This window comes from Phyllobates terribilis, unplaced genomic scaffold, assembly GCF_046119375.1.
Source record: "Phyllobates terribilis strain yellow unplaced genomic scaffold, ASM4611937v1 Scaffold_4__5_contigs__length_816908805, whole genome shotgun sequence".
NCBI classification, from domain to species: domain Eukaryota; kingdom Metazoa; phylum Chordata; class Amphibia; order Anura; family Dendrobatidae; genus Phyllobates; species Phyllobates terribilis.
The window spans coordinates 685,643,206-685,666,340 of record NW_027362764.1 but is presented as its reverse complement, the minus strand read 5'-3'; the positions used below and the strand labels follow the sequence as shown (position 1 = coordinate 685,666,340).

The window sequence follows — 23,135 nt, the reverse complement described above, 5'->3', positions numbered from 1 at the left end:
CGCCATCATTTCCACACGGCGAGCTGCGGAGTCAATAAGCACTCCTAGCCGTGGCAAGGAGCTCGGTGTCAGGCCTGCGTGAAGGCGGCGGCGTAGCGTACTTAGCTGCCAACTGGCTCAAAGGCCTTGGGGCTTCCATCATCTAAGTTACTTTGGGTCGGTGTCCGGCAAGGCGCCGTTCCATGCTAGCCGAGCTGGGCAGTAGGCAAAAACGTCATCAAAATGGTCTACAGCACCTGGTATTCCCAGGAAGTCTCCCATCCAAGTACTGTCCGAGCCCAGCCCTGCTTTGCTTCCGAGATCAGATGAGATCAGGCGTATCCAAGGTGGTATGGCCAGTAGAAGCTGCTTGATCCATCGCCCGGCCAGCCTTTCTCAGGATCGCTTGGTGGCGAGCAATCTGGCCGTGACGGGGCGGGCTCCGAAGGGTCCATGCAAAGTCTGTGCCGTCCCTACAGGTGTGGTTTGTTTAGCAGTGATTCACCCGCCGCATCAGGTGTCTTCAAAAATGGCTCGGAGCAGGGTCTCCTGCAGGCTAAACCCTTCATCGCGGTAATGTGACAGAAAGAGCAAGCTGGACCCGTAACTTGGGGGCGGAGCGAGACGTCCAGGGGTGAATGAAGGAAGAGGGTGAGATGGTTGCCAGTGACTTTGAGCTGCTCTTCAGGGGGGAGGGTCGTGTTGCCTGCAAAGGTCTTCTGCTTGGGGTTACCGGTGGTTGCCTCCAGCCACAGGGGAGACGCTGGTCCTGGTGAAAAGGAGCCTAGTATTAAAAGTAAAGAAGCAACAATGCTGGAGGCCCACGGTGATCAGAAGGATGCTGGTATTTTGCAGAGATGAAATAGCGCAAGAGAGAAAGCAAATGAATAAAAGAAAAGAGAATGAATGTGTGCACTTGTGAAAGGGAATGGAAAAAACGCATAGAAGAGAGTGTCCCCTGCTGGTGGAAGGAAGGAAAAAGCAAAAGCCTACAGCACCTGGTATTCCCAGGTGGTCTCCCATCCAAGTACTAACCAGGCACAACCCTGCTTAGCTTTTGAGATCAGATGAGATTGGGCGTGTTTAGGGTGGTGTGGCCGTAGGCAGAAACTAGCCTCTCACTTGCTGCTTTTCTACTTTGATGTCTGGCTGCCGGCTGCCCTTTCCAGTGCTCAGCAAGACCAGGTCCTTTTGTGCTTTCCCTTCTCTTCAATTTTTTTGCTGGCTTCCTTAAAAGGTCTTGTAGACACAACGCCCCACTCAGAGCCGCTGAGCTCACTGATCGGCTGCAGCACTGTCGACGGAACGTCAGCTTCACGGCCAATGCCACAGACCGGGAGCAGAGGCGAGACTCACCGGTAGAGCGCGGTTAGTTGCTTTCTAATAGGCTGCAGCCGGGGATTAACTTTTAATGAAAGGGAACAATCCCTTTGACTGTCTGCAGCGCGCCACACCTAGGAAGCGCACTCTCACACACAAGCCAGCATGCACACATGCTCGCACGTGACAACACCCCCTATCTGCCCCTACAACCTCTCCGTCACCATGTGTGTCACCCTGGCCTGGATGCCACAAAATGTATTAAAGCTGTGTCTGAGAGCAAGGGGGAGGTTCTCTGGTCAGCGGAACATTAGCATGCAATGCCTCCTGTCTCAGGCCAGTAGGGAGAGCAGGCTGCCCCTATAAAAGCTGGTGCTGGGGGCAGGGTTAGAGAGAACTGGATTGCCTGTCTCAGCTCTGAGACGTGTCCCAGAGTGGAGCAGGGACAGAAAGTTGATTGCACCTAAGAGGAAGTGTGTCAGGAGGAGAGCCACAAGCCAGAGACAAGAGGCAAAGAGAGCCTGTCTTGGCAGAGAAAAGACTTAATTTTACCAGACTTTGGTGTCTGAGGCTGGAAGGATTCCACATCCCCCAGCAGAGAACCAGTCCGCAAGGGACTGTACATTCCTTGGCCTAAGAAGCCTGGAGGCCCTGCCACAACCGAAGGGACCAGTAAAGCCGTACAAGGCTGGGAGCAGAAAGGAACCCACGTCGCAGGCCATACAGGTGAGAATACACGGAAAGCTCGGAAACGTGGGCTGTTACCCTATCAGGAGGAGATAGCCAGAAGGAGCGCAGAAAGCACGGTAGGCCTACACCCTCACCCTGACCAGTGCCAATTTCCCTGTTGCTCTCAGACGTCCAGGTCCCCTCCTAGCCGGGACTGTTTATGGGTCAGTTTACCTGTTGTAGTAAAGACCCTGGACTGCAACTTGTTGTCTGTGTGCTCCTTGCTCCTCCCGCACTATCAGCACTGGGATTCTCACTACCATCACTCCCACCATCCATTATACTGCCCTGGGGCCGCACTCTTCCCGTGGGGAGTCACACTACCCTAGCTGCACACCTCATCAGCCCCAGCGGTCTGCATGCAGCGGCGGTTCCTAATAACCGCAATCCACGGGTGGCGTAGTCGGACATTATCAGCAGAACGTAGCAGACTACCATTGGCCTGACCACCCTGAGCCACGGAACCAGGTCGCCACTACTACCCCCATCGTCTCCCTATTGCCCGGATCCGAGTGTCCCACGGCCCAGGGGGCGAGTCAGCTTTGGCGTAGTCGGCAGGTGTTCGTGCCCGCAACCACCGGGTACTGCGTGCCTGAAAAAGACTTTTGTAAACTTACCTGTGGCGAAGTTTCCCGCCATCCGGAGCCGATTCCCGCCATTGGACGCCATCTTGGACCATTTCCCGCCGTCTTCTGCCTTCTTCCCGCCATCCGCAGCTGCTTCCCGCCATCGGACGCCATCTTCAGGACGCCGCGCGGGAAGAAGAGGGGCGTGGACGTCAAAACCGCGCGAGATCCGAAGCTCCGCCCCACGCTCCGACGCTGCGCAAGGTCCTGGAAGGGAGAGAGAGCGACGCTGACGTCATCAGGACGCGACGCCAGGTCCTCGTCCATAGCAGCAGCAGCGGAGCCGCGGCCTACAGAAGAGGATCGCCGGAAGGTAGGCCACGCTTAACTAGGGGGGAGGAAGATGTCAGACACAGAGGCGCCCACTACCACCAACGCAGCTGCAGCAGCAGTGATGCCCTTTTCCCTGCCCTACATCCATGGAGCGGCCTGGCTGCCCAAATACTCAGGGGAGCCCCATGCCCTAACTGACTTTAAGGAAAGGCTATACAGTTTGTTCCAGGTTTACCCCCTGACAGAGGAGCAGAAGGTCAGCATATTGACAGGGCAGTTAACTGGCGCAGCCCAAAGGGAGGTAAAATCATGGCCCACTGAGGAGAAAAGGACTGTGAAGGGTATCCTGGCCCGGCTGCGGGGTACCTTTGATACACGTACCTCCGCTGAGATTAAAATGAGGTTCTATGGATGTAGGCAGCGGGCACAGGACAGCATCAGAGACTATGCCCTAAATCTGCAGGAAGCCTTGAGGGCTATTCAACAAACTGACCCTGGCAGTGTGCAGGAAACCGATAAGCTGCTAACAGAACAATTCATAGAAGGTCTGCTGTCTAGCGCCCACAGGGCCCAACTGCGCCTCATGTTCTTTCAGAACCCCGACCTGACCTTTGCCCAATTTAAGGACAGGGCCATAAGGGTGCTCCGTGAATCTGCAACCAGTGGCGCTATAAACCCCCACGCCCTGCTATCACCTACCACCAGGAGGCGGCGCCCTCCTCTATGGACTCCGTGGAGGCTGATGCACAGGCCCTGAACCAAGCCCCGTCGAAAGGCCTGCACCACCAAGTGCAGGAGCTAACCAGGAGCGTCGCGGCGTTGACCAGAACCGTCCAGGCGTTGCAAGTGGACCCGTCAAGACCCATCGAGCTGGCTTCAAGTCCGGAGGATGTCTCGTGGCGTCGACAGAGGAGGATCCCGTCGTTCCGAGGTAGGCCCACAGACCGCTACACAGAGGATGGACAGCCCATTTGCCGTCGATGCAACCAGCCCGGACACATTTCCAGGTACTGTAATTTAAACGGGTCCAACCTGGGGCAGAGGGCCGACCCCCAGGCATAAGATCACCAGGCCCTTATAATTGGCGTGATAAGTACGTTGGGGGGCACCCGGTTTTACCCGTGGTGCTGGACGGTATCCCCATGAGCGCCTTGCTGGATACTGGGTCGCAAGTAACCACAATCCCTTATGTACTTTTTAAGCAGTATTGGACTGATGCTGATATCACACGGTATCCAGACAGTAACTTGAGCATCATCGCCAGTAATGGCTTACCCGTGCCGCAGATGGGGTTCAAGGAGATGACCATTAAAATTGGTAAAGTTGAACTGCCGGCACAGGGAGTGATTATTGTGGACATTGACGGTCATGAAAGTCACCCTAAAATAACTGTGGGTACTAACATAATTGAAAATTGTCTTCCAGAGGTAATTGTAATTCTACAACAGGTGGCGGTGAATGCTAGTTCCAGCCAACAGAGGGTCCTCAACAAGGAGATAAAAGCCCTGATGAGACGGCAGCAGGTAGAACTGTCTGGTGGTGAGATCGGTAGCGTAAGACTGATTGACCCATTCCCCATTTCCATGCCTCCCAAAAGTGAAATGATGATCTGGTGTCGGACTGCAATCGGGTTGAGAGGTAGAGACTACCAAGCCATGGTAGAACCCGTGTACTCAGACAGCAGGCCCACCATTTTGACAGCCCGGGGGGTGGTTGATGTCCGTCATGGGAGGGTGCCCGTCCGCATCCTCAACATTGGGGAGAGGGAAGTACACTTACCCAGGTACGCTACACTTGCCAAACTGTTTGTTGTCGAACACCAAGCTATCAGGGCCGTGGAACCCTTGCCTCCATCTCCTCAGGTGGAGGGTAATGGCTCCCAGAAACAAAAGGAGGACTGGTGCCAGAAACTCCATGTGGGTGCTGACTCCACTCCCCTGCACCAAAAACAAGGAGTCTACCGGGTGGTACAGGAGTACGAGAGAGTCTTTAGTAAGCACCCGCTGGACTTCGGCAGAGTAAAGGGGATAGAACACCACATCCCCACAGGGAGCCACCTTGTGGGGACACATAAAAAGAGAGACACAGGCCTGTATAAAAGAGAGACACAGGCCTGTATAAAAGAGAGACACAGGCCTGTACCCCCTGCACATTATCAGAACGCCAAGGGCATGCTAAGAGAGATGAAGGAAGCTGGGGTCATTAGAGATAGCTGTAGCCCCTGGGCAGCCCCCTTGGTTCTGGTGAAAAAGAAAGACGGCACCATGAGAATGTGCGTGGACCATAGACAAATCAACCGTATCACCCACAAAGACGCATACCCGCTGCCTAGAATAGAGGAGTCTTTAGCCGCACTAAAATCTGCTAATTTCTTTTCTACTTTGGACCTTACTAGCGGGTACTGGCAGGTTCCTGTGGCAGAGGCTGACAAGGAGAAGACCGCCTTCACCACCCCGATGGGACTGAGCGAGTTCAACTGTATGCCTTTCGGGCTCTGCAACGCACCAGGGACCTTCCAGCGGCTGATGGAATGCTGTCTAGGGCACCGAAACTTCGAGACGGTCCTCCTTTACCTGGACGACGTGATCGTCTATTCGAAGACCTACGAGGACCATCTAAAGCACCTGGCCGAGGTGTTCGAAGCCCTGGCAGGCTATGGCCTGAAGGTGAAACCATGGAAGTGTCACCTGCTGAAACCAAAGGTCCAGTACCTAGGGCACGTGGTAAGCGCGGAAAGAGTGGCCCCCGACCCTGACAAAGTCACGGCAATCAAGAGCTGGCCAAGCCCCTCGAACATCAAAGAGGTGAGACAGTTTCTCGGGTTGGTAGGCTACTACCGAAGGTTCATCCCCGGGTTCACTAAGATGGCAGCTCCTATGCAGGACCTCCTGATCGGACAGTCTAAGTCCCGAAGTCAAAAGCCACCCTTCAAGTGGGATAAACCGGAAGAGGAGTCCTTCTGCCAGCTAAAGATGGCCCTCACGGGGGATGAGATCCTGGCCTACCCTGATTATGGCCAGCCTTTCATTCTCCACACAGATGCCAGTAATGTGGGACTGGGAGCCGTACTGTCCCAAAACCAACAGGGCAGAGAACGGGTGATCGCATACGCCAGTCGGAAGCTGAGGCCCACCGAGAGGAACCCGGTGTTATGTTCTGCTACCAAAGCTAAGGAAAGAGAGGAGATCTGTCCCTACTATAAGACTCAGCTGAATCCCTACGATGTAACAGGGAACCTGATCCTGCGATCAGACCTGCTAAAGTCCTAATCTAGTCTGTACGGAGACCTATAGATGTGAGGAGGGAATCCCTACAAGTACTAAGGACTGGGAGGAATATGGGACACCTCCTAACAGAAATAGTAGCAGACAGACGAACAAACAAAATAGATAGAACATAGAGGTCCGTAGACCAAGCAAACTAACAGAGTTAGATACAGAGCACAGGCTAGCTAGAAAGTAGATATACAATGAAGTCCAGCAAAGCCAGAAGGGCGGAGCAGGATTAAATAGGCCAACAAGGTCATGTGACCAGCAAAGGAAAAAAAACCTAACAGAAAGGTTCTAACAGTACCCCCCCTTCTAAGAGGATCCTCCGGATCCCCTAGGACCAGGCTTATCAGGAAATCTCCTGTGAAACGCTCTGATAAGTCTGGACGCGGAAACATCATCTGACCTCACCCAAGAGTTATCCTCGGGTCCGAAACCTTTCCAGGCCACAAGATACTGCAAACTACCTCTATACCGTCTAGAGTCAAGGATGCGAGAAATTTCATATTCCCCGTCCTCCACCACCGGAGGAACAGAGGCAGAGGCGTCACCATCCGACACAACAGCTTTTTTTAACAGAGAGACATGAAAGACCGGATTAATTCTCCAGGAGGTAGGAACCTCCAACCTAACAGCAGATTGGTTGACAACCTGAAGCACCTTAAAGGGCCCTACAAACTTGGGACCCAATTTCTTAGAAGGAATCCTCAACCGCAGATTCCTAGAGGACAACCAAACCATGTCACCAACAGCGAACAAAACCTCCTGTCGTTTCCTATCAAAGTAGTCTTTAGATTTTCTGTTGGCCTCCTGAAGATTACCACGCACATCCGTCCAAACTCTTTCCAAATCACCGGAAAAATTCTCCTCCTCAGGCACGGCAGATCCCAACTTGGAGAACGACCCAAACGACAGATGTCTCCCAGAACAACAAAAAAAAGGCGAACAACCAGCAGAAGAAGATGTATGATTGTTCAGAGCAAATTCGGCAAGTGGCAGAAACTCAGACCACCCCTCTTGATTGTCTGCCACAAAACAACGCAAGAACTGCTCAACATCCTGGTTTTTCCTTTCTGTCTGGCCATTAGATTCAGGATGATATCCGGACGAAAACGACAAATGAATTCCCAACCTGTCACAAAAGGCACGCCAAAAACGAGCCACGAACTGAGGACCCCTATCAGAAACAATGTCAGTAGGAACGCCATGAAGTCTGACAATTTCCTTGACAAAGGCCTTAGCGAGAGTTTTAGCGCAGGGCAGTTTGACGAAGGGAACCAAGTGACACATCTTGCTAAAACGGTCCACGACCACCCAGATGACAGTAAAACCCTCAGAGGAGGGAAGGTCAGTTATAAAGTCCATAGCCAAATGTGTCCAAGGAGCACTGGGGACCTCCAAAGGACAAAGCAACCCCGCAGCAGGAGTATGTGAGGACTTAGATCTAGCACATATAGTACATTGGCGCACCCACTTAATGACTTCCTTCTGCCATCCAGGCCACCAAAAACTGCGACCCACCAGTCTCTTGGTCTCAGAGATTCCGGGATGACCTGCCAACCGAGATTCGTGACACTCAACAAACAAATCTCTCCTAAAGGTCCCAGGCACAAACAACCTCCCATGAGGAGTGTTAGATGGGGCATTCTCCTGTGCTTTAAGAATCTCATCTTCCAAAACGGAGTCTAAAGCAGCTATCACAACACCTTCTTGTAAAATGTTCTCCTCTTTCTCAGCACCGACTATGGGAGAAAAACTGCGAGACAAGGCATCCGCCTTAACATTCTTAGTACCAGGGATGTAAGTAACGGAGAAATTAAACCGCGAGAAAAACAGTGCCCACCTAGCCTGACGGGCATTCAGGCGCTTGGCAGCATCAAGATATATCAGATTTTTATGATCCGTAAGAACCTGAACGGGAAATTCCGCACCTTCCAAGAAGTGGCGCCAGTGTTCAAATGCGAGTTTAATAGCCAATAATTCCCGATTACCAATATCGTAATTCAGTTCAGTCTCCGAAAATTTTTTTGAAAAAAAGGCACAGGGATGTAATCCATCCCCGTTATCCTGAGACAATACTGCGCCAACCCCCACAGAGGAAGCATCAACCTCAACCAAAAACGGCCTAGTAACATCAGGCTGCATAAGGATGGGAGCAGAGGTGAACCTCTCCTTGAGATACACAAAAGCTTCAATGGCCTCAGAAGACCACTGAACCGCATCAGCACCTTTCCTGGTGAGATCAGTCAGAGGTTTGACAATACTAGAAAAATTTTTTATGAATTTTCTGTAGTAATTGGCGAAACCCAAAAACCTCTGTATCGATTTCAAACCAATAGGCCTAGGCCATTCCTGCACAGCCTGAACCTTAACCGGATCCATCTCAAAACCTTTGCTGGAGATAATGTAGCCCAAAAAACTAATTCTCTGTACAGCGAACTCACATTTCTCCAGCTTAGCAAAAAGCGAATTGTCCATTAATAACTGTAATACCTAACGCACGCTCCGCCAATGAGACTCCAGATCTGGCGAATAAATCAAAATGTCATCCAAATACACAACCACATTTTTACCGATCAAAGGTCTAAGGATGTCATTAATCAGATTCTGAAAAAATGCAGGAGCATTAGTAAGACCAAAAGGCATAACCAGATTCTCAAAATGACCCACAGGAGTGTTAAAAGCAGTCTTCCATTCATCACCCTCCTTCATGCGCAACAGATTGTATGCCCCCTTAAGGTCAATTTTAGAGAACCACTTGGCCCCCAATAACTGGTTAAACAGATCAGGAATCAATGGCAGTGGGTAAGGATTGCGTACCGTAATTTTGTTAATCTCACGAAAATCCAGACAAGGACGTAAACCGCCGTCCTTTTTTTTTACAAAAAAAAATCCAACCGCCACAGGAGACTTAGAGGGCCTAATGTGACCGGCGGCCAAACTTGTCTGTATGTATTCCTCCAAAGCCTTCCTCTCAGGAATGGTAAGGTTAAATAAACGACTTTTAGGAAGAGTCGCTCCAGGGACAAATTCAATAGAACAATCATAGTCTCTATGGGGAGGCAAAACCTGCGATTCCTTCTCAGAAAAAACTCTCCAAAAATCCTGAATAGGAACAGGCAATTCTCCCCTATCCAAAGCTGCAATACGCCCGTTACAACACTTGTCATAACATTTATGGCTCCAGGATTTAATTTCACTGGTAGACCAATCCAGTACAGGATTGTGAAATTTTAACCAGGGCAAACCCAATATTACTGGAGAAGGCAAGTTATTCAACACTACCAAATCCAATTTCTCATGGTGAACACCATTAATAGTGAGAGGAAATTCACTGACCTTGAGAGTAATATTCTTCAAAGGGGAGCCATCCACAGAAACCACAGCAATGGGGGATGATAAAGGTTCAGGTTTTAAATTGAGTTTTTCCACGAATCCCCCATCAATTACATTCAGTGTAGACCCGCAATCAACAAACACCCGAAATTCCATTAATTTTTCCTGAGCAATCGTGGAAGCAGCTAAAAATATACCCTTGGAATTTAAACAGGCAATACGGGCGTGACTGACCATTTTTTTTTCTTTCTTCATACGAAGCTCACAGCCTTTAATCAAATGACCAGATTTTCCGCAATAGAAACACAAGCCTTCTGAAAAACGACGGTCTTTTTCTTGAGAGCGAGGTGCCACCGATCCAATCTCCATCGGTTCACCACTGTTAGTACACACATTATCATAACCAGAAACTGACATAGCAGAGGATTTGCTCTCATTAACCCTAGCACGCAGTCTTCTATCCACCCGTATAGCTAATTGCATAGCCTGTTGCAAATCCTCAGGTGTAGGATAAGCAATTAGCAGGTCTTTAACCCTTTCACTGAGCCCAGCAAGAAATAGACTTTTCAGAGCAGAATCGTTCCACCCTGTTTGAGTGGACCAACGACGAAAATGAGTACAATATTTTTCGACATTACCTGATCCTTGTTTTAAACGTCTCAACTCAGTCTCAGCTGATGCCACACGGTCAGGATCATCATATAATAGTCCTAAAGCAGAAAAAAAACTATCCACTGATCTGAAGCATGTATCACTAGGTTGCAAAGAAAAGGCCCACTCCTGAGGCTCTTTGCGCAAAAGTGACATTATGAACCCTACGCGCTGGGATTCATCCCCAGAGGACTTGGGTCTCAAACGAAAATACAATAAGCAAGCATTTTTAAATGAAAAAAATTCTCGATGTTCACCAAAAAATAAATCCGGCAAACATACCTTAGGCTCCAAGAAATATGCTCCAGGACAGTTACTCACGTGCTGACGGAGCTCGGCCACTTCCAGAGAGAGTCCCTGCAGGTGTTTAGCCAAATCCTGAACCGACACCATGATGGAACAAAAAAAAAAAAAAAAAAATCTTTCCTTAGAGAATTTGCAGGCTGGACTTACTGTTATGTTCTGCTACCAAAGCTAAGGAAAGAGAGGAGATCTGTCCCTACTATAAGACTCAGCTGAATCCCTACGATGTAACAGGGAACCTGATCCTGCGATCAGACCTGCTAAAGTCCTAATCTAGTCTGTACGGAGACCTATAGATGTGAGGAGGGAATCCCTACAAGTACTAAGGACTGGGAGGAATATGGGACACCTCCTAACAGAAATAGTAGCAGACAGACGAACAAACAAAATAGATAGAACATAGAGGTCCGTAGACCAAGCAAACTAACAGAGTTAGATACAGAGCACAGGCTAGCTAGAAAGTAGATATACAATGAAGTCCAGCAAAGCCAGAAGGGCGGAGCAGGATTAAATAGGCCAACAAGGTCATGTGACCAGCAAAGGAAAAAAAACCTAACAGCAAGGTTCTAACACCCGGAGAATTACAGCTCCTTCAAGCTAGAATTCTTGGCGGTGGTGTGGGCCGTGACGAAACGCTTCAAGCATTACCTGGCCTCCGCAAAGTTCACCGTGTACACGGACAACAACCCGTTGACACACCTGGACAATGCAAGACTGGGTGCCCTGGAACAGCGGTGGATGGCCCGTCTCTCCAACTATGACTTCGTGATCAAGTACCGGGCAGGCAAAACCAACGCCATCGCGGACGCCCTATCAAGAATGCCTCACTTACCTGAAGGTGACGAAGACCCAGAAGAGCTGGAGGAGGTAGAACTCCCCGCGTTTCACCGGTATGGAGCCGCTCAACACTCTCACCGCGTGAAGGAGGAGGATCTAACAACTGTGATGATGAATCCCCTACCTCACCACAGCTGGGCCGAGACCCAAGATAGTGACCCTGCAGTCCGCCTGGTGAAAGATCTGCTGACCCGGGAAGACGCCCGCCTAGATCCAGATGCCCCAGAGGAAGCCAAGCAGCTATGGAAGAAGAAGAGCAAGCTGTTCCTCTACGAAGGCAAGTTGTGCAGAAGGATTGTCAACCACCGGACGCACGAGCTGACCTGGCAAGTCGTGGTCCCAAGGCGAGATGCAGCTATGGTCCTGGGGGCTTTCCATGACAGAGCGGGACACTTCGGTTGGAAGAAACTGGAGTTCCTACTAAGAGGAAGGTTCTTTTGGGTCGGCATGAGAGGAGCTGTAGAAAAATGGTGCAGAGACTGTGGCCCTTGTCACCTGAGGAGGAAGGACCGCACCAGCCAGAAGACACCCTTGAGGCCCATCGTCACCACGCAGCCTCTTGAGCTGGTAGCTCTGGACCATGTCAAATTGGCTCCCAGCCGGTCAGGATACATCTATGCCCTGACAATCGTGGACCACTATTCCCGTTTTCTAGTGGTGGTCCCGGTAAAGGACTTGACAGCCCAAACAGCGGCCAGAGCCTTCCAGCAATACTTCTGCCGTCCACACGGGTATCCGGAACAGGTCCTGACAGACCAGGGTCCAGCGTTCGAGGCTGAAATCTTCCAGGAGTTCTGCAACCTCTATGGCTGTAAGAAAATTCGGACAACGCCTTACCATCCACAAACCAACGGGATGTGTGAGAAGATGAACAATATAGTCATTGATCTCCTGAAGACGTTGCCCCTGGAGGAACGCAGCCTGTGGCCAGAAAAACTGCCGGACCTGATAGACCTATACAACAATATCCCGGTGAATGCTACCAACTGCACCCCGGCTTACCTGATGCGAGCCAGACCGGGTAAGCTGCCCGTAGACCTGGAGATGGGAGTCCTAATACCTGAGGACACCTCCCCGGATGCGGACTGGGATACGGAAAGGCAACTGCAGTACAAGAAGGTACAGGAGAGTGTGGAGAAGAGCCTGGCGCAGGTGAGAGAGAAGCAAGAAAGACTCTTCAATCAACACGCCCCTGCTGGTCCCCTAGAACCTGGTGAGCAAGTCCTAAAGCGAAAAAGAAGGCTACATAAGTTGGACGACCAGTGGGAAAGGGAACCCTACACCGTACTGCAGTCTGACCACGACAACCCAAAGGTGTGCGTAATCACCAAGGACGGAGGAGAAACCACTAGTGTCGTCTCCAGAGACCACCTCAAAAGGTGCCCCGAGAAACTCCGTAGTGCAGAAGAGGATCAGAGTGACCTTGAACCCGCAGAGGACAAGGAAGAAATGATCAGCACCATTCTCGGAGAGTTCCCTCAGTCCTGGACTCGCATAAATGATGCCATAGTGGTACCCGTCCTGCATTTCCTGCAACCGGCCCAGCAACAACCAACACCAGAGCCGGAAGGTGAAGAGGAGCCAGCAGTTCCAGAGGCAGAAGAGCCTGTACCAGCAGCCCAGGAAAGTCAACCCTCTGCTGACCGTGAGCCTGCCATGCCTGCGGTAAGCCAAAGAACCCGCAGACAGCTGCCTGCCCTACCTGTACACCCAGCTGGTAGCTGTACCCCTAACGCTAGTGGGGAAAGCCAGGTTGGTCCACCACCAGACAGTGGGTTAAGGAGGTCAACCAGGAGCACAAAGGGGCAGATACCCGCTCGCTGGAGAATATAGAGTGTACTAAGATTGTAAATAACCCTGTTGCCAAATGTTGAAATGTTTGCCAAGTTACCTGCATGTTTATTAATAGTGTGTTTCAGTTTCTTGCAGCTACCGTAAGGACTCACAGGTTATGGACTTTTTATAACCGGGACCTTGTATGGACTGCATTCTGAGCCTAACCCAGGAATGAACTAAGACTGTGAAGGACTTGGGGTAGGACAGACCCCCACCTGGTTAAGGCTCCCGTTGTATTGGTGATATGGACACCCGGTCACAGGCCACACTGTGACCTTAAGAACTCAATTTGTGCGTCGTCTGTCTATTAATGTTTTATTGTTATGCATATTGTCTTTGTTTATTGTTTAGTCCCGGAGTACTAAATTTCACTAGAGGGGAATGTGTCACCCTGGCCTGGATGCCACAAAATGTATTAAAGCTGTGTCTGAGAGCAAGGGGGAGGTTCTCTGGTCAGGGGAACATTAGCATGCAATGCCTCCTGTCTCAGGCCAGTAGGGGGAGCAGGCTGCCCCTATAAAAGCTGGTGCTGGGGGCAGGGTTAGAGAGAACTGGATTGCCTGTCTCAGCTCTGAGACGTGTCCCAGAGTGGAGCAGGGACAGAAAGTTGATTGCACCTAAGAGGAAGTGTGGCAGGAGGAGAGCCACAAGCCAGAGACAAGAGGCGAAGAGAGCCTGTCTTGGCAGAGAAAAGACTTAATTTTACCAGACTTTGGTGTCTGAGGCTGGAAGGATTCCACATCCCCCAGCAGAGAACCAGTCCGCAAGGGACTGTACATTCCTTGGCCTAAGAAGCCTGGAGGCCCTGCCACAACTGAAGGGACCAGTAAAGCCGTTCAAGGCTGGGAGCAGAAAGGAACCCACGTCGCAGGCCATACAGGCGAGAATACACGGAAAGCTCGGAAACGTGGGCTGTTACCCTATCAGGAGGAGATAGCCAGAAGGAGCGCAGAAAGCACGGTAGGCCTACACCCTCACCCTGACCAGGGCCAATTTCCCCGTTGCTCTCAGACGTCCAGGTCCCTCCTAGCCGGGACTGTTTATGGGTCAGTTTACCTGTTGTATTAAAGACCCTGGACTGCAACTTGTTGTCTGTGTGCTCCTTGCTCCTCCCGCACTATCAGCACTGGGATTCTCACTACCATCACTCCCACCATCCATTATACTGCCCTGGGGCCGCACTCTTCCCGTGGGGAGTCACACTACCCTAGCTGCACACCTCATCAGCCCCAGCGGTCTGCATGCAGCAGCGGTTCCTAATAACCGCAATCCACGGGTGGCGTAGTCGGACATTATTAGCAGAACGTAGCAGACTGCCATTGGACTGACCACCCTGAGCCATGGAACCGGGTCGCCACTACTACCCCCATCGTCTCCCTATTGCCCGGATCCGAGTGCCCCACGGCCCAGGGGGCAAGTCACATGCATCAGACTCTCCTGCCTGTTTTATGATTTCAGGGCCCTATCAGGAATCACCCCCCCCCTCCCCAATTCCTTCCGCACCTTCCTTGCCTTCCTTGCACTGAGGTTAGCTCTTTGGCAGCTGTCTGGCTTGGTTACACAAGCTTCTTTGCAGAGATACATGTTACTTCTGCTGGCCCTCGCTAGGCGGCCGGCATCCAAAACCTTCCCTGGGCACCTGCTGAAAGCCTGGCCCCTTCGCGGCCCCGGGTGCTTTTAACGCCATCATTTCCACACGGCGAGCTGCGGAGTCAATTAGCACTCCTAGCCGTGACAAGGAGCTCGGTGTCAGGCCTGCGTGAAGGCGACGGGGTAGCATACTTAGCTGCCAACTGGCTCAGAGGCCTTGGGGCTTCCATCATCTAAGTTACTTAAGGTCGGTGTCCGGCAAGGCGCCGTTCCATGCTAGCCGAGCTGGGCAGTAGGGCAAAACGTCATCAAAATGGTCTACAGCACCCGGTGTTCCCAGGAGGTCTCCCATCCAAGTACTGTCTGAGCCCAGCCCTGCTTTGCTCCCGAGATCAGACGAGATCAGACGAGATCGGGCGTATCCAAGGTGGTATGGCCAGTAGACGCTGCTCGATCCATCGCCTGGCCAGCCTTTCTCAGGATCGCTTGGTGGTGAGCAATCTGGCCGTGACGGGGCGGGCTCCGAAGGGTCCATGCAAAGTCTGTGCCGTCCCTACAGGTGTGGTTTGTTTAGCAGTGATTCACCCGCCGCATCAGGTGTCTTCAAAAATGTCTCGGCGCAGGGTCTCCTGCAGGCTAAACCCTTCATCACGGTAATGTGACAGAAAGAGCAAGCTGGACCCGTAACTTGGGGGCGGAGCGAGACGTCCAGGGGTGAATGAAGGAAGAGGGTGAGATGGTTGCCAGTGACTTTGAGCTGCTCTTCAGGGGGGAGGGTCGTGTTGCCTGCAAAGGTCTTCTGCTTGGGGTTACCGATGGTTGCCTCCAGCCACGCGGGAGACGCTTGTCCTGGTGAAAAGGAGCCTAGTATTAAAAGTAAAGAAGCAACAATGCTGGAGGCCCACGGTGATCAGAAGGATGCTAGTATTTTGCAGAGATGAAATAGCGCAAGAGAGAAAGCAAATGAAAAAAAGAAAAGAGAATGAATATGTGCACTTGTGAAAGGGAATGGAAAAAAGGCATAGAAGAGAGTGCCCCCTGCTGGTGGAAGGAAGGAAAAAGCATAAGCCTACAGCACCTGGTATTCCCAGGCTATCTCCCATCCAAGTACTAACCAGGCCCAACCATGCTTAGCTTCCAAGATCAGACAAGATCGGGCGTGTTCAGGTTGGTGTGGCCGTAGGCAGAAACAAGCATCTCACTTGCTGCTTTTCTACTTTGACATCTGGCTGCCGGCTGCCCTTTCCAGTGCTCAGCAAGACCAGGTCCTTTTGTGCTTTCCCTTTTCTTCAATTTTTTTGCTGGCTTCCTTAAAAGGTCTTGTAGACTCAACGCCCCACTCAGAGCCGCTGAGCTCACTGATCGGCTGCAGCGCTTTCGACGGAACGTCAGCTTCACGGCCAATGCCACAGGCCGGGAGCAGAGGCGAGACTCACCGGTAGACCCGGGTAGGGTGAGTAGAGCTCGGTTAGTTGCTTTCTAATAGGCTGCAGCCGGGGATTAACTTTTAATGAAAGGGAACAATCCCTTTGACTGTCTGCAGCACGCCACACCTAGGAAGCGCACTCTCACACACAAGCCAGCATGCACACGTGCTCGCACGTGACAACACCCCCTATCTGCCCCTACAACCTCTCCGTCACCATGCGTCAGACTCTCCTGCATGTTTTATGATTTCAGGGCCCTAGCAGGAATCACCCCCCCCTCCCCAATTTCTTCCTTGCCCTGAGGTTAGCTCTTTGTCAGCCGTCTGGCTTGGTTACACAAGCTTCTTTGCAGAGATACATGTTACTTCTGCTGGCCCTCGCTAGGCGGCCGGCATCCAAAACCTTCCCTGGGCACCTGCTGTGAGCCTGGCCCCTTCACGGCCCCGGGTGCTTTTAACGCCATCATTTCCACACGGCGAGCTGCGGTGTCAATAGGCACTCCTAGCCGTGGCAAGGAGCTCGGTATCAAGCCTGCGTAGTAGCGTACTTAGCTGCCAACTGGCTCAGAGGCCTTGGGGCTTCCATCATCTAAGTTACTTAAGGTCGGTGTCCGGCAAGGCGCCGTTCCATTCTAGCCGAGCTGGGCAGTAGGTAAAAACGTGATCAAAATGGTCTACAGCACCCGGTGTTCCCAGGAGGTCTCCCATCCAAGTACTGTCTGAACCCAGCTCTGCTTTGCTTCCAAGATCAGACAAGATCAGGCATATCCAAGGTGGTATGGCCAGTAGACTCTGCTCGATCCATCGCCCGGCCAGCCTTTCTCAGGATCGCTTGGTGGCGAGCAATCTGGCCGTGACGGGGCGGGCTCCGAAGGGTCCATGCTAAGGCTGTGCCATCCCTACAGGTGTGGTTTGTTTAGCAGTGATTCACCCGCCGCATCAGGTGTCTTCAAAAATGTCTCGTCGCACGGTCTCCTGCAGGCTAAACCCTTCATCGCGGTAATGTCACAGAAAGAGCAAGCTGGACCCGTAACTTGGGGGCAGAGCGAGACATCCAGGGGTGAATGAAGGAAGAGGGTGAGATGGTTGCCAGTGACTTTGAGCTGCTCTTCAGGAGGGAGGGTCGTGTTGCCTGCAAAAGTCTTCTGCTTGGGGTTACCGGTTGTTGCCTCCAGCCACCCGGGAGACGCTGGTCCTGGTGAAAAGGAGCCTAGTATTACAAGTAAATAAGCAACAATGCTGGAGGCCCACGGTGATCAGAAGGATGCTGGTATTTTGCAGAGATGAAATAGCGCAAGAGAGAAAGCAAATGAAAAAAAGAAGAGAAAGAATGTGTGCACTTGTGAAAGGGAATGGAAAAAAGGCATAGAAGAGAGTGCCCCCTGCTGGTGGAAGGAAGGAAAAAGCAAAAGCCTACAGCACCTGGTATTCCCTGGCTGTCTCCCATCCAAGTACCAACCAGGCTCAACCCTGCTTAGCTTCCAAGATCAGACAAGATCGGGCGTGTTTATGGTGGTGTGGCTGTGGGCAGAGACAATCCTCTCACTTGCTGCTTTTCTACTTTGAAGTCTGGCTGCAGGATGCCCTTTCCAGTGTTCAGCAAGACCAGGTCCTTTTGTGCTTTCCCTTCTCTTCAATTTTTTTGCTGGCTTCCTTAAAAGGTCTTGTAGACAGAACGCCCCACTCAGAGCCGCTGAGCTCACTGATCGGCTGCAGCGCTGTCGACGGAACGTCATCTTCACGGCCAATGCCACAGGCCGGAAGCAGAGGCGAGACTCACCGGTAGACCCGGGTAGGGTGAGTAGAGCGTGGTTAGTTGCTTTCTAATAGCCTGCAGCCGGGGATTAACTTTTAATGAAAGGGAACAATCCCTTTGACTGTCTGCAGCGCGCCACACCTAGGAAGCGCACTCTCACACACAAGCCAGCATGCACACGTGCTCGCACGTTACAACACCCCCTATCTGCCCCTACAACCTCTCCGTCACCATGCGTCAGACTCTCCTGCCTGTTTTATAATTTCAGGGCCCTAGCAGGAATCACCCCCCCCTCCCCAATTCCTTCCGCACCTTCCTTGCCTTCCTTCCACTGAGGTTAGCTCTTTGTCAGCCGTCTGGCTTGGTTACACAAGCTTCTTTGCAGAGAAACATGTTACTTCTGCTGGCCCTCGCTAGGCGGCCGGCATCCAAAACCTTCCCTGGGCACTTGCTGAAAGCCTGGCCCCTTCACGGCCCCGGGTGCTTTTAACACCATCATTTCCACACGGCGACCTGCGGAGTCAATAAGCACTCCTAGACGTGGCAAGGAGATCGGTGTCAGGTCTGCGTGAAGGGCGGCGGGGTAGCGTACTTAGCTGCCAACTGGCTCAGAGGCCTTGGGGCTTCCATCATCTAAGTTACTTAAGGTCGGTGTCCGGCAAGGCACCGCTCCATGCTGGCCGAGCTGGTCAGTAGGGCAAAACGTCATCAAAATGGTCTACAGCACCCGGTGTTCCCAGGAGGTGTCCCATCCAAGTACTGTCCGAGCCCAGCCCTGCTTTGCTTCCAAAATCAGAAGAGATCGGGCGTATCCAAGGTGGCATGGCCAGTAGACGTTGCTCGATCCATCGCCCGGCCAGCCTTTCTCAGGATCGCTTGATGGCGAGCAATCTGGCCGTGACGGGGCAGGCTCCGAAGGGTCCATGCTAAGGCTGTGCCATCCCTACAGGTGTGGTTTGTTTAGCAGTGATTCACCCGCCGCATCAGGTGTCTTCAAAAATGTCTCGGCGCACGGTCTCCTGCAGGCTAAATCCTTCATCGCGGTAATGTCACAGAAAGAGCAAGCTGGACCCGTAACTTGGGGGCGGATCGAGACGTCCAGGGGTGAATGAAGGAAGAGGGTGAGATGGTTGCCAGTGACTTTGAGCTGCTCTTCAGGGGGGAGGGTCGTGTTGCCTGCAAAAGTTTTCTGCTTGGGGTTACCGGTTGTTGCCTCCAGCCACCCGGGAGACGCTGGTCCTGGTGAAAAGGAGCCTAGTATTAAAAGTAAATAAGCAACAATGCTGGAGGCCCACGGTGATCAGAAGGATGCTGGTATTTTGCAGAAATGAAATAGCGCAAGAGAGAAAGCAAATGAAAAAAAGAAAAGAGAATGAATGTGTGCACTTGTGAAAGGGAATGGAAAAAAGGCATAGAAGAGAGTGCCCCCTGCTGGTGGAAGGAAGGAAAAAGCAAAAGCCTACAGCACCTGGTATTCCCAGGTGGTCTCCCATCCAAGTACTAACCAGGCCCAGCCCTGCTTATCTTCCAAGATCAGACAAGATCAGGCGTGTTCAGGGCGGTGTGGACATAGGCAGAGACAAGCCTCTCACTTGCTGCTTTTCTACTTTGACGTCTGGCTGCCGGCTGCCCATTCCAGTGCTCAGCAAGACCAGGTCCTTTTGTGCTTTCCCTTCTCTTCAATTTTTTTGCTGGCTTCCTTAAAAGGTCTTGTAGACACAACGCCCCACTCAGAGCCGCTGAGCTCACTAATCGGCTGCAGCGCTGTCGACGGAACGTCAGCTTCACGGCCAATGCCACACGCCGGGAGCAGATGCGAGACTCACCGTTAGACCCGGGTAGGGTGAGTAGAGCGCGGTTAGTTGCTTTCTAATAGCCTGCAGCCAGGGATTAACTTTTAATGAAAGGGAACAATCCCTTTGACTGTCTGCAGCGCGCCACACCTAGGAAGCGCACTCTCACACACAAGCCAGCATGCACACGTGCTCGCACGTGACAACACCCCCTATCTGCCCCTACAACCTCTCTGTCACCATGCGTCAGACTCTCCTGCCTGTTTTATGATTTCAGGGCCCTAGCAGGGATCACCCCCCCTCCCCAATTCCTTCCTTGCCCTGAGGTTAGCTCTTTGTCAGCCGTCTGGCTTGGTTACACAAGCTTCTTTGCAGAGAAACATGTTACTTCTGCTGGCCCTCGCTAGGCGGCCGGCATCCAAAACCTTCCCTGGGCACCTGCTGAAAGCCTGGCCCCTTCACGGCCCTGGGTGCTTTTAACGCCATCATTTCCACACGGCGAGCTGCGGAGTCAATAAGCACTCCTAGCCGTGGCAAGGAGCTCGGTGTCAGACCTGCGTGAAGGCGGCGGGGCAGCGTACTTAGCTGCCAACTGGCTCAGAGGCCTTGGGGCTTCCATCATCTAAGTTACTTAAGGTCGGTGTCCGGCAAGGCGCCGTTCCATGCTAGCCGAGCTGGGCAGTAGGGCAAAATGTCATCAAAATAGTCTACAGCACCCGGTGTTCCCAGGAGGTCTCCCATCCAAGTACTGTCCGAGCCCAGCCCTGCTTTGCTTTCGAGATCAGACGAGATCGGGCGTATCCAAGGTGGTATGGCCAGTAGACGCTGCTTGATCCATCGCCCAGCCAGCCTTTCTCAGGATCGCTTTGTTATGATCTGCTACAGAGAGTATGGAAAGAAAGGAGATCTATCCCTACAATAGAACTAAACTAGATCCCTACGATGTAACGGGGAACCTGATCCTGCGATCAGACCCGCTAAAGTCCTCGGCTAGTCTGAACGCAGACCTATAGATGTGAGGGAGGGATCCCTACAAGATCTAGGGACTGGGAAAAGTTGGACACCTCCTAGCAGAAATAGTAGCAGTCAAAGACAAACACACAACAAAAAGGCATAGGGGTCAGAAGACCTAGCAAAACTAACAGAGAACGGCAACAGAGCAACAAGCTAGCTCAACAGTAGTAAATACAAATGAAGTCCAGAAAAGCCAGGAGGGCGGAGCCGGATTAAATAGGCAAAATGGTTATGTGACCAGCAAGCTAAAAAAAACCTAACAGGAGAGTTGTAACAGTACCCCCTCTTCTAAGAGGATCCTCCGGATCCCCTAGGCCCAGGCTTACCAGGAAACCTCCTGTGAAACGCTCGGACAAGTCTGGGGGCAGAAACATAATCCGCTCTCACCCATGAGTTATCCTCAGGTCCGAAACCCTTCCAAGCGACGAGATACTGCAAACTCCCTCTATACCGTCTAGAATTTAGGATGCGGGAAATTTCATATTCCCCGTCCTCCACCACCGGAGGAACAGTGGCAGAGGCGTCACCATCCGACACATCAGCTTTTTTCAACAGAGAAACATGAAACACCGGATTAATCCTCCAGGACGTAGGAACCTCCAGCCTAACAGCAGATTGGTTAACTATCTGAAGTACCTTAAAGGGCCCTACGAACTTGGGACCCAATTTTTTAGAAGGAATCCTCAATCGCAGATTCTTAGAGGACAACCAAACCATGTCACCAACCGCAAACAAAACCTCTTGCCGTTTCCTATCAAAGTACCTCTTAGATTTTTTGTTAGCCTCCTGAAGATTACCACGCACATCCGTCCAAACTCTCTCCAAATCACCGGAAAAACTCTCCTCCTCAGGCACAGCCGAAACCAATTTGGAAAATGACCCAAAAGACGGATGTCTCCCAGAACAACAAAAAAAAGGCGAACACCCAGCAGAAGAGGATGTATGGTTGTTAAGAGCAAATTCAGCAAGTGGCAGAAACTCAGACCACCCCTCTTGATTGTCTGCCACAAAACAACGCAAGAACTGCTCAACATCCTGGTTCTTCCTTTCTGTCTGGCCATTAGACTCAGGATGATATCTGGATGAAAACGACAAATGAACTCCCAACCTGTCACAAAAGGCACGCCAAAAACGAGCCACGAAATGAGGTCCTCTATCAGAAACAATGTCAGTAGGAACACCATGTAGTCTGACAATCTCCTTGACAAAGGCCTTAGCGAGTGTCTTAGCGCAAGGCAGTTTGATGAAGGGAACCAAGTGACACATCTTGCTAAAACGGTCCACGACCAACCAGATGACCGTGAAACCTTCAGAGGGAGGAAGGTCAGTAATAAAGTCCATAGCCAGATGTGTCCAAGGTGCACTAGGAACCTCCAGAGGGCAAAGCAACCCCGCAGCAGGAGCATGCGAAGACTTGGATCTTGCACACACAGTACATTGGCGCACCCACTTAATGACTTCCTTCTGCCATCCAGGCCACCAAAAACTGCGACCCACAAGTCTCTTGGTCTCAGAAATTCCTGGATGACCTGCCAACCGAGACTCATGACACTCAACAAACAAATCTCTCCTAAAGGTCCTAGGCACAAACAACCTCCCATGGGGAGTGTTAGATGGGGCATTCTCCTGTGCTTTAAGAATCTCATCCTCCAAAACGGAGTCCAAAGCAGCAATCACAACACCTTCTTGTAAAATGGTCTCCTCTTCCTCCTCAACACCGACCATGGGAGAAAAGCTGCGAGACAAAGCATCCGCTTTAACATTCTTGGTACCCAGGATGTAAGTAACGGAAAAATTAAACCGCGAGAAAAAAAGTGCCCACCTAGCCTGACGGGCATTCAAGCGCTTGGCAGCATCAAGATAGATCAGATTTTTATGATCAGTGAAAACCTGAATGGGAAATTCAGCACCTTCCAAGAGATGACGCCAGTGTTCAAATGCGAGTTTAATCGCCAGCAATTCCCGATTACCAATATCGTAATTAAGTTCAGTCTCGGAAAATTTTTTTGAAAAAAAGGCACAGGGATGTACTCCATCCTTGTTTTCCTGAGACAACACCGCACCAACCCCCACCGAAGAAGCATCAACCTCAACCAAAAACGGCTTAGTCACATCAGGCTGCATAAGGATGGGAGCAGAGGTGAACCTCTCCTTTAGAAACACAAAAGCTTCAATGGCCTCAGAAGTCCACTGAACCGCATTAGCACCTTTCCTGGTGAGATCGGTCAGCGGTTTGACAATAATAGAAATTTTTTTTATGAATTTTCTGTAATAATTGGCGAAACCCAAAAACCTCTGTATCGATTTCAAACCAATAGGCCTAGGCCATTCCTGCACAGCTTGAACTTTAACCGGGTCCATCTCAAAACCTTCACTGGAGATAATGTAGCCCAAAAA

The 23,135-nt window shown here is 51.5% G+C and overlaps 2 non-coding genes and 7 pseudogenes across 2 annotated transcripts; all 9 read right to left on the bottom strand.

Annotated features, from left to right (window-relative positions):
* Positions 1 to 224: 224 nt before the first annotated feature.
* LOC141267516 (5S ribosomal RNA) lies at positions 225 to 344 on the bottom strand (annotated as a pseudogene).
* Positions 345 to 965: 621 nt separating this feature from the next.
* On the bottom strand, positions 966 to 1,084 carry LOC141267640 (5S ribosomal RNA; annotated as a pseudogene).
* A 13,980-nt stretch (positions 1,085 to 15,064) lies between these two features.
* LOC141269426 (5S ribosomal RNA) lies at positions 15,065 to 15,194 on the bottom strand (annotated as a pseudogene).
* A 621-nt stretch (positions 15,195 to 15,815) lies between these two features.
* LOC141268463 (5S ribosomal RNA) lies at positions 15,816 to 15,934 on the bottom strand (annotated as a pseudogene).
* Positions 15,935 to 16,846: 912 nt separating this feature from the next.
* On the bottom strand, positions 16,847 to 16,966 carry LOC141270177 (5S ribosomal RNA; annotated as a pseudogene).
* Positions 16,967 to 17,585: 619 nt separating this feature from the next.
* LOC141270031 (5S ribosomal RNA) lies at positions 17,586 to 17,704 on the bottom strand (annotated as a pseudogene).
* Positions 17,705 to 18,646: 942 nt separating this feature from the next.
* Positions 18,647 to 18,766, bottom strand: LOC141269005 (5S ribosomal RNA; annotated as a pseudogene).
* Positions 18,767 to 19,387: 621 nt separating this feature from the next.
* LOC141267236 (5S ribosomal RNA) lies at positions 19,388 to 19,506 on the bottom strand. Its single transcript, XR_012321246.1, has one exon. It is a non-coding gene; the product is annotated as a 5S ribosomal RNA (ribosomal RNA).
* A 922-nt stretch (positions 19,507 to 20,428) lies between these two features.
* LOC141267269 (5S ribosomal RNA) lies at positions 20,429 to 20,548 on the bottom strand. The gene has a single exon (XR_012321278.1). It is a non-coding gene; the product is annotated as a 5S ribosomal RNA (ribosomal RNA).
* Positions 20,549 to 23,135: the final 2,587 nt, after the last annotated feature.